Genomic DNA, 11,194 nt, shown 5'->3' on the forward strand with positions numbered 1-11,194 from the left:
CCGGGGCTGAACCACCTGGAGCGCCTTCCGGCCGGCCCCAACGGCGTCCCGAAGCACTCGTACTGGCTGGACCTGTGGCTCTTCATCCTCCTGGACGTGATGCTGTTCGTGTTCTTCTATCTCTTGCCCTGGTGAGTGTCCCCAGCACACACGGGAGACCGTGTGTTCCTTTATTTAGTGTCCTCCCCGAAGATTTCTGGGGCGCCCCGGGCTGCCCTGGGGGGGGGGGTTTCGGGGGGACGGTGGAGGACCAGCTGGGGAGGACCTGCCCCCCCTCCTCCCGAGTCTCCGGGAAGGGATCGAGAGCGAGCGAGCTTGGCATCATCGCGATCGAATTAATGGTTCCCGCTGCAACCCCCTGGGAATGAGTCTCTGCACCACCAGGAAGCCACTGGAGAAACGATCCATTATTTTGATCCGGCAACCCAGACCCGCAAGAGATCAAGACACCTTTTTAGAGAGGATAGAGGACATGTATTGCCAGCGACCCGAACCAGGCTAGCGCCAGAAAGCAGCTCAGTTCCCTGGGCTTTATGCCGACTGGTCACAAAAACAGGTGATTAGTCAGAAAGCGATGGCCAGACGGGATGAGGGATGACGTCCACTCCGAGCCAGGTGTGAAATTTCTACCTCCCGGGCTTTCTGTTGTGATCCAGATACTCCTACCTGGTGAGCCTGACACCCACAATCCGGTGGACAGCCTCACCTTAGGCACTTTGCAGCACTTTTCTGGGAGCACAGTTCCTCGGGATCAGATTCCCTGTAATGTATTTAGTTTAATTTTATTTTACTTAGGGAGCTTGAACATGCATTCTTCCTTGCCTTTTTCAAAACACAAGGCTGGCATGCCCTATCACTTGAGCTGCAGCTCTACATCCAGCTTTTTGCAGGTTAGAATAAGGAGTCTCATGGCTTTTCCTGTCTGGGCTGGCTTCGAACTGCAGTCCCCAGAGCTCAGCCTCGCAAACAGTGCAGCACCATACAGTTTGGCGGGCAGGTGAAATGTTAGCTCAAAGATGTGGCATTTTGATGATGTGTAAGATATGTGATTGCAGCACATCCTCGAAATTAGCAGCTACCAGGGCATGTGTGGCTTAGTCAGTCACAACATTGCCTTCTGCCAATCAGTGAAAGAGAATGTGCTCTAATATGACCCACATAACAAGGACAAGTCCTTTTCTGAATCACTTGTAACTGATGAAACAGGACATGGCTCTTCATCTGTTGTTGGACTCAATCAGAGCCATTTCAATGGTTAATAGTACTTGATGCAAATACTATCAATATAACGATCAAAGGATGTGGTAGGAAGCAGGGAAAAGGCCAAAGTAACCAACTCAACTCTGCACAGAAGTGGACAGAACTTCATTAAGGGCAATAATTCCTTCCTTGGATCTGTCAGTAAACACTGTAAGCACAGAGGACAGAGGAGAGAAAAGAATTATTTTTAGGAAAATAAAAAGTGTAACCTTAAAAAAATTGCAATAGTTTATCAGGAGGATAATGAGAAGAAAGAAAGCCTGTGAAGGCTGCCAGGGCCATCTGCCAAGGCTGTGAGGGTTCATAAAGGCACTGCACCTGTAACTGAGTGTGAGGATGAATAGCAAGGTCAGTTGACACTATTTGACACAGTTTCTGCTGGCCCTTCACCATGAGCTTGATAATTAAATGGTGATGAAGTAAAAGGACATGAGTTCCAGGTACAGGAAGAAACAGCCACTCTATTGGCTCTTGTGGTTGCCAAGGAAATCCATGGGCATGTAATCTTTGAGTAAAACAACTAGATAGATAGGCTCAATATCATCAATTCAAGTTAAATGAGTGCCATGCATTCTTGGTTAAGTAAGGCCTTGTGACCTTCTGGTGTCAGCTCTGATTTTGGAAGTAGGATCAGGTCCCCCGAGCATGTCAAACAATGGCTTAAGGTCACTGATGGTTAACTTTAGATTAAGTCTAATCCAATTTCTGTCTCTCAAATTTTGAAAATTATTTAAAGTTATTAAATGATTAGTTTTTAATACAGGTATCTGAGGGTGGATTGTTGTTTCAGATATAATATGACTCACATAAGAAAAGGGAGATGAAACTTGAGTTTTTTCATCAACAATACACAGGCCCACAAAACAAAGATGTTGCTTTAAAACTGTAAAACAAACCCTGTGATAATTTTGGATTAGAATGAGTCAGGAGAATATCATCCATGTAATGCAGGAGAGGCTTCTCTAAAAGGCCGAAACACAGCAGCAATAAACTTGTCACAAAGTGGGGCTAAGCTATGCCCTGAGGCAAGACTTTGCAATGGTATCATTGTTTGGGTGCTTGACCATTCATGCTTGAAACCCTAAAAGCAAATTGAGGGCAATCCTTAGGGTGAAGAGGAATAGTTAAAAAAAAAAGCAAGCAAACAACAACAACAAAAAACCAAGTCTTTAAGATCAATAATAAGTAAGTAAAAATTTCAAAGGAATAGCAATTGGAGATGGCAAACCAGACTGTAAGGGACCCATTATTTTTATTATAGCATTAATTACTCTAAATCCTGTATAAGTCTCCATTGACCAGATTTGTTTTTTTAATTAAGAAAATAGGGTTATTCCATGGACTACTGGTAGGTTCCATATGTCCTGCTTTTAGCTGATCTTGAACTAATTCACATGTAAGGGACCACTGGTCCACCCACACAGGTTCCTTAGAAAGCCAAAGTAATGGAATCAGCAATCAAGGGTTGCATGGCAGGAAACATCAGGGCTCTTCCTGAAAACTTTCAAGCCTAATCCCAATCTGTTGGTCTTTTGATCAAACAGGAAATTTTCTGCCTTGTCCTGTTTTGCCCAGTCCTTGTATAGGATCATAGTTCCGTTTTAACATCGTATTTTTGATATCAGTGGGGTTCATAGGCAGGACTTCCATTTCCTTCAGAATGTCCCTACCCCAGAGATTAACAGGCAAGCCTGGAAGAGCATATGAGTGGGATATTTCAGTATGCCCCCGCATCTTTCCAAGGAAAATATTGAGCGCTTTGTTGAGGCGAGTTACTTTGTCCTATCTCCTATAACTGGGTGACAGCAGGTTACAGCAGCCATGCAGCTGGCCAGTGATGGCTGGAAACAATGGAAACCATCAGTTATCAAGGGTCTCTCGAATGCCTTTTCATTATGGTGGAAAATCAGTTCAGGGGTTCCTGTCTTATTTGCTGAACCCAATAATCATGGTCAGAGGATCCAGAACCTGAAGTACCCATCTTAGATTTTATACACTTTCCCTGTATTTGGTATAATGGTAATGGAACTAGTTGAGCCACTATTGTCTTGGGAGAGATGGTCATTATATTTTTAATAGTTTGTATCACTATCTTCATTTCACCCTCATAGTCAGAATCTATTAATCCAGGAAATACTTGTAAACCTTTCATGGTAAGTCCAATTCTCCCTACTGTTCCTACAGGCAGAGTTGTGCTAGGCCTGCTTTCTTTCAGCCTGCTCAGCTGCCCGTTCCAATTTCCAAAGCAGAAAGACACCACCAGATAAGCAGGCAGGAAGCACGGTCCTCCAGTCGGCCCGGGGCAGGGCGTCCCTGGCGAAGACTCCACAGCCCCCAGTGTGGAGGGGCAGGAGCAAGCCTGGCCTTTTCAATTCTTTCCGAGTCTCCAGGGGAACTGGCTTGTGCAGTCTATCATCCTGCTTGTCCTGGGCTCATGCTGCCTCTCTGTTCCCAGGTGGTAGGGCACTGCAATCCTTTGATCTGTCCTCTCTGCCCCTATGGCCCCCTGCCTAAGCCTTAGGTAAAGCTGTTTGCAAAGGGACATGCCGGCTGTAGGGCTAAGACGTAGAGAAGAGAACTCCTTTCCCTCTCCTGTGCTCCAAGTCACCGTCCACCACAGCAGAGACACATTCCCCAGGATCAATGGGGGACAAGGCCTCTGCGCAGCCTCACCTATCGAAAACCTTCCCAAGCTCTCAAGAAGAGGGGTGGAGGCCTTCTTCTGAAGAGCCCTTTGGACAATTCAAGTTGTGGAGGTTCAAGACAATCCTGAATTATATTGCACAAAGAGCAAGGTTTAGTAGGCATCTGTAGAGGACCCTTGGCAGGACAGCGAGGCTCGTCACAGCGCCACCTTCTCCCAGGTGTCCAGGCTAGCAGTCCCCTCCTCTGAGAAGCAAGGACAGTCTGCCCATGACACAGTGTGAGGAACTTTGCAACTGGGAGCCCTTAACATAGATGTCAGAACTTCAGTGAAGAGGTCCCACCCCCTGCTCTCACTTTGCCCCATTCTTCCCTCCAGCTGTTACCTTCTCAACTCACTCACTCACGCATCAAGTGCAGGTTTCTTCACCTGACTTCTTTGTATAGCCTTGTTTTCATGTCCTACTTGCGGGATACAGAGTACTCCAGAACCTGGAAGATTCTGGTGGGGAGGGAAGGGAACAAAAGACAAAAGATGGGGTTGGAAGGACCAAGTAGGCTGGCTGATAAACCAATGGCCAAGATCTTGGTCACCCAGTTTTATAGTCACACAAGCAGAATATTAACTTCCTCAGAAAACACAAAAGGTCAGTAGCAGCTGAAGATGACTTTCGGACAGTGGTTTTTCTGAGTACAAGCACATGTCACAGCTGTGGTTAGAACCGAATGTCTGCTTTGGTGCAAAGCATACCCGCCAGCACAGGTATACTGAATGAGGAAGAGAAGGTGAGCACTGCGAGAGTTGGTGCCTGGCCTTCCTCAGCAGCTACAGGACCCTGTCTGCAGCGTTAGCACCCACCCATTTGCCCTTCTTGATGGACAGTTGTGGTCTTCTCTCTCCAACCCAGCCCCTACATTTGGGGGAAGAATTTTTTTTGGTACATTTTTTTATTGTAAAAATATTGTACAGAGGGGTTACAGTTACATGAGTAAGGTAATGAGTACATTTCCTATAGAGCATTGTTGCCTCCTCCTTTGTTTTTCCCCTACCATCCCTTCCCTCCCACCTCCACAGCAATGCCCCCCGCCCCTACCAAGGTTGTAAAGTTCGTTTTCATCATAGTGTCTTGTACGTCTCATTGTTACAATGGGTCAGCCTGTATCCCTATTTAATCGTTTTGTTTTTTCCCTTTCCCTCCCCAAATTAGAGAAGTGTATATACAAGATGCAGGGTACCAACATCAAAAACAGTGAAAACAGGGGTTATATGGTGGGGGAGGAACACACAAAGAAACAAAAAATAATCACAAGGTACATTATAGAAACAGTAGCAAGAAAGAAAAAAAATATTTGTGTCCCTACCTTGGGGTTCATTTCGCTTAACATCATCTTATATGGTCATATGTACATAGCTTTTGACCTTTTCTACTTGTCCCAGATATACTAGTTATTGCAAATAAGGGAAACCATGGGACCTATATTTCTTTGGGCCTGGCTTATTTCACTATGATATTTTCCAAGTCTTTCCATTTCCTAACAAATGGGGCAATGTGATTCTTTCTGATGGAAGCATAGAATTCCATTGTATATGTATATACCACATTTTCTTGATCCATTCATCTACTGAGGGGTATCTGGTTTGGTTCCATATCTTAGCTATGGTAAATAATGCTGCAATAAACATGGTTGTGCTGGTAGCCTTAGTATGGCCTTGTTTGTGATCGTTTGGGTAAATGCTCAAAAGTGGGATTGCTGGGTCATAGGGGAGCTCTATGTGGAGTCTTTTGAGGAACCTCCATACTGCTTTCCAAAGTGGTTGAACAAGTTTACATTCCCACCAACAATGCAGTAGGGTTCCCTTCTGTCCACATCGCCTCCAGCATCTGTTATTAAAATTCTTGATTATAGCCATTCTAACTGGGGTGAGATAGAATCTCAATGTTGTTTTGATTTGCATTTCTTTTATGGCTAGAGAGGTTGAGCATTTCTTCATGTGTCTATTGGCCATTCTTATTTACTCTTTGGAAATGTTTCTCCTTAACCCTTTAACCCACTTATTTATCCAGCAATTGTTTCTTTGAGGATTTGTTGTTGGGAGATTTAGTTTTTTGAGTTCCACGTATATTTTAGATATGGAACCCTTGTCCATTATATGGCTAGTGAAGATCTCCCAATCCGTGGGCTTTCTATTGATCTTGCTAGCTATGCCCTCTGCCATGTAGAAGCTCTGCAGTTTCATGCAATCCCATTTGTCCAACCTTTCTTTGGTTTGTTGTGTTTCTGGGTCTCTATTAAGAAAATTTCGGCCTGTGCCAAGGAGACCTAGGGTTTCTCCTATTCCGTCCTGTAATGTTTTCAGGGTGTCTGCTTTGACTTCGAGGTCTTTGATCCATTTGGAATTGATTCTATGCAGGGTAATATAGGAGGATCTAGCTTTAGTTTTCTACAGGTGATTAACCAGTTTTGCCAGCACCATTTACTGAAGAGGCTGTCTTTCTTCTATTCTAGTATTTTAGCTCCCTTATCGAAGAGTAGGTGGCTGTAGGTCTGTGGGTTCATTTCTGGGTTTTCAGTTCTATTCCATTGGTCTTCTGGTCTGTTCTTGTGCCCATACTAAGCTGTTTTGATTACTATGGCTCTGTAGTAGTTTGAAATTTGGTACTAATAATACTCTAGTACTGTTCTTTCTGTTAAGGATTGTTTTTGCTATTCAGGGTCTTTTATTGTTCCATGTGAATTTTTGGATTGCTTCTTCTATTTCCTTGAAGAATGAGGTTGGAATATTGATAGGTATCGCATTGAATTTGTAGATAACCTTGGATAGTATTGCTATTTTCATGATGTTTCCTTCCAATTCAGGAGCATGGGTGGTTTTTCCACTTCTAAGTTCTGCTTTGATTTCCTCTTTCAGGTTTTTAAAAGTTTTCATTGTAAAGGTCCTTCACGTCTTTAGTTAACTCCTAGATACATTATTTTTTGTGGGGCTATTACAAAAAAGAGTTGCTTTCCTCATTTCAGCCGTGCTCTTCTCATTGTTGTCATACAGAAAAGCCATTGATTTTTGAGTGTTAATTTTATACCCTGCTACTTTGCCAAAGTTTCGAATCAGCTGGAGTAATTTGGGAGTGCAGTCCTTAATGGTGAAAAACTACAGCCATTTCCTCTAAACTCAGGAACGAGAAAAGGTTGTCCACTCTCTCCACTGCTCTTCAATTTAGTATTAGAATGCCTAGCTACAGCAGTATGACAAGATGCAAACATAAAGAGGATCCAAATAGGGAAAGATGAAGTAAAACTCTCCCTCTTTGGGAAGAATTTGAGTAGCTTAAGCATCACTGTCCATGAATTCCTTGGGTGGTATGGTAGAATAGAAGGCAGAAGGTTGAATTGGGAGGGCAGTGAAAGGGATGAGCATTTTTATAAATTTCTCTTTCAAGCCATTTTAGTTTTTACCTCCACCTCATTTTTTGGTAGAGACAGAGGTCTTGAATGATGTTTTTTTTTGATGACCTGATCTTTTTGTTGTTGTTGTTCTTGGTAAATAATACAAATGTGAAAAACATGGTCAAAGCCTGTTATTTTCCCTTCTCATCTGTGTCAGTCCTTTAAGGGTACATCAAGTCACCAAGATAATGAAGATTTTCAAACTTTGGCATAAGGGTTCCAATGTTCATAAATGCTTGCTTTTTGCAGACTGGCTTGCTGTTATATCAAGATGTCTCAAGAAGTCAAGCAAATTCTGGAAACAACAAACTTCTTGCATGAAGAAGGATTTCATGGCAGCAGAATTTCACACTCCGGAGGAACTTGTATGCATTTTGTTCACTCATTTGGAAAACTCTCAAATGAGTAATAACAGGACTCTTTCACAGCTACATTTTTAAAATTAGACCCATTGGTTCATGTTTAAAAAACTCTTCAAATATCTGATGACTTTCCAAGGCACCAAATTAAAAAAAAACTTGTACTTAGAGGTTTGATATATTCATTAAAAAGTATAGTCTTTCTTTTAACATTTTAAGGGTTGATCAATGTTTTCTCTGTGCAAATAATACGTGCATTGAAATGAGGTATTGAAATATTCAAAAGTAACTTGTTCGAAAGCAAGTCAAGTATTTTTGAGAGAGGAAACCAGTATTGTAGGTTGTCTAGAAATTTATATATAACCTCTCGTTATCTAGCTATATATAAATAACAAAAAAGGTAACTGCAAATAGAGGCCACCTGTGTTCGCTGTAGTGATCTCTGACATTGAGACTCAGGTAAAAAACAATCTTGGTTGACAGTGAGATATATTCATTGAGAAAGTAGTAAGATTTATAGTAGTGGAAAACTATGGAACGTGTCCTCATACCACAGTCCCTTCCTTTAAACCTCCTAAAATAGCATTGTATGTTTCTAACCCAGTTTACCTTTAAAATTTTTCCTGATCCCTGTGCTTGAACTCAGGGCGTAGGTGCGGTCCCTGAGCTTTTTTTGCTCAAGGGTAGTATTTTACCACTTGAGCCACACCTCTCCTAGTGATTTTGTTTTGTTTTTTAAATTTATTGGAGATAAGAGTCTCTTTAACTCTCCCTGACAAGAGTCTTTTTAACTTTCCTGCCTGGGGTTGGCTTAGAAGCCAGAGTCTTCAGATCTCAGCCTTCTGAGTAACTAGGATTGTAAGTGTGAAATCATCACTGCCTGGCTTTTATTTGTATCTTAAGTATGCTTGTAGTCAAAATATTTGCACAATGCCTTGTGGTGTTTACTCATACCACTCATTCCATATCACTTCTATCCAATCCTTGCCTTCATAAAGTTTACTTTCCCACTAGGTATTTTCTTTTTACAATTGAAAAAAATTTTTAACAAGAAAGAATTCACATTCCTGGTTAGTCAGCTAACATTTAATCAGAAGGGCCTCACTCCCAAAGAGGCTTCTATAAACACTTTGGGAGTTATTTTATTGGCCCTGAAGGTTTTATACAATGGCTTTTGTAGTTGAAATCATAAATATTTGAGAGCTATTCCTTTATGATCAAGGCATAAGATCCAGTAAACTGTACATTCCCTACCTTTCCAAATGGCTCATGGCTAGAATCAGGTCTGAAATTTATTTTGGAGGATGTTTTTTCTTTTGTGGCACTGGGATTTGAACTCAGTCTCAAGCTTGATAGGTCAGTTCCCACCAAGTAACCAGATACCAAGGTTTTTCTTTTCCCGGGGGGGGAGGGGGGGGGCGGGGCGGCGGCTAGTATCAGACCTTGATTCTCTTCTACCCGGCTGGCTGGGGCCATAAACACATACCACCACCCACGCTTACTCGCTTACTTTTGAAATAAGGTCCCTAAGTGGGCTGTCCTTGAATCAGGATTTTCCTGCTTGTATTTCATGAGTGGTTAGAATTACAGGTATTCATCTGTACTGTACCTGGCCGTTTTGCAGGATTATAATTGGCTTACTGACTATAAGCTTAATAATGTCTTTATAGTATGGTTGCATTTGTCAAGAGAACCTTTTGTGAAAATTGTGGCTAAAGAATCTAGACTCTAAAGCAACTCTAGAGCTGGAGTTAACCAGATTGTGTGGCCTGTTTTTGCATTGTTTGCTGGTCATTTCCTCTAATAAACTTTGGACTTATGTACCGTAGCTGTGTTTGGTTTTATTCTGTCATGTGGTGAAAGGTAAATTAGTAGTTCATGCATGTCTTATTTTTTGTGTGTGCTGCGCCTGAGGCTTGAACTAAGGATTTAGGGCACTATCCCTGAGCATCTTTTCTTTTGCTTAAGGTTTAGTGCACTATCACTTGAGCCACAGCTCCCATTCCAGCTTTTTTGGGGGGTAGTGTATTGGAGAGCCTCACAGACTTCTTGAGCTGGCTTTGAACCTTGGTCTTCAGCTCTCGGTCTCCTGAGTAGCTAGGATTACATATGTGAGCAATGTGTACCTGGTACACATAGCTTTAAAAACTTAAAGTTTAAAATAGCTTTAAAAAGTTGTACTGCCATTTGAGGTTAAAGTCAGCCCCAACTCTCAGAGAGTACAGTGAAGATGGAGAGTTTGGGCTAAGGGTCAGAGAAAGCTAGTGAAACATTTATATGTAGGTATTTCCATGAGAGTGTTTCTGGAAGAGAGCAGAAGATAAGCAGAACCTAAAAGTGCAAAAGAGATGCAGTCTTCAGTATGGGTAAGCCTCATCCAATCATTTCAGGGCGTAGTTGAAATAAAAACACACAAATTCTTTGAGCCAGGATGCCTTTACTGGTTCTCTTGATTCGTGGGCCTTCAAACTTGGACGGGAGCCCTGATTCACAGGCATTCGGGTTTCCTGGGCTTCTGGCTGACAGTGGGCAGAACAGGGATTTAGGAACCTCAATAGTCACATGACCTCATTCCTTACAAACAATTTCTTTTTGTGTATATATCCTGTTTCTCTGGGGAATCCTCACACATAAATGGGTGACTGTAAACTGTAATGGTATGACCGTAGGATCTTTTCCTGTGCCATCGAACTGTGCCACTTTTTAGTGAACTGTTTACATTGACTACACTTTGGAAGGCTTTTAGAAGTACCTGAATGTGAAAACAAGAAAAGATAAAAACTTGTGACAACAAACATCAAGGGTAATTGAAATGATTTTAATCAGATAGATTCTGATAGAAATTTCACATACTTGACTTCATATAGATGAAATAATATTTTGAAATGAACTGGCATATTAGCAGTTGTAAGGAACAGTTTTTAGGGGTATATTAACTTGAAAGGTTTAGAGCTCCAATTACTCCTTAAGAGACAACGTGGGACTACATCAAAACCAGATATTTATGTTGTGTGTTTAATGTAAATTGTACTTAAGACAATCAAATCAGGGCTAGTGGGCTAAATTTGGCTCACTACATTCACCTTTCTTTTCTTGCACTGGTACTGTGGTTTGAACTCTGAGCCTGGTAATGTCCCTTAGCTTTTTCAATCAAGGCTGGCATTCTACCACTTGTGACACACTGTTGCTTTGCTTCTAGCTTTTTGGCAAAAAGCTAACAGTCTCACAGACTTTCCTTGCTAGGCTTACAAATGTGTCACTTGTGCCCAGCATTACCCATATTTTATAAGGCAGGACTTTGAAAAAGAATGGTTTGTGTGTTTTGAAATGATTGGGGGAAAAAAAAATCAAGGCTTTCAGAATATGTCAAAATTACATGCAATCCAGATTTCAATATTGATAGTTTTACTAGAAAGAATACAGGCTCAGTTACTTACATATTCTTTAAGGCTGTTTTAATACAGCAGAAAGGTAGACATTAAGAATGC

General features: G+C 41.9%; 1 long non-coding RNA gene across 1 annotated transcript; it reads left to right on the forward strand.

Moving 5' to 3' along the window:
- The first annotated feature begins 6 nt into the window (after positions 1 to 6).
- Positions 7 to 7,627, forward strand: LOC105991172. Its single transcript, XR_001175346.1, has 2 exons — positions 7 to 131; positions 7,597 to 7,627. It is a non-coding gene; the product is annotated as an uncharacterized LOC105991172 (long non-coding RNA).
- Positions 7,628 to 11,194: the final 3,567 nt, after the last annotated feature.

This window comes from Dipodomys ordii, unplaced genomic scaffold, assembly GCF_000151885.1.
Source record: "Dipodomys ordii isolate 6190 unplaced genomic scaffold, Dord_2.0 Scaffold70, whole genome shotgun sequence".
Lineage (NCBI taxonomy): Eukaryota > Metazoa > Chordata > Mammalia > Rodentia > Heteromyidae > Dipodomys > Dipodomys ordii.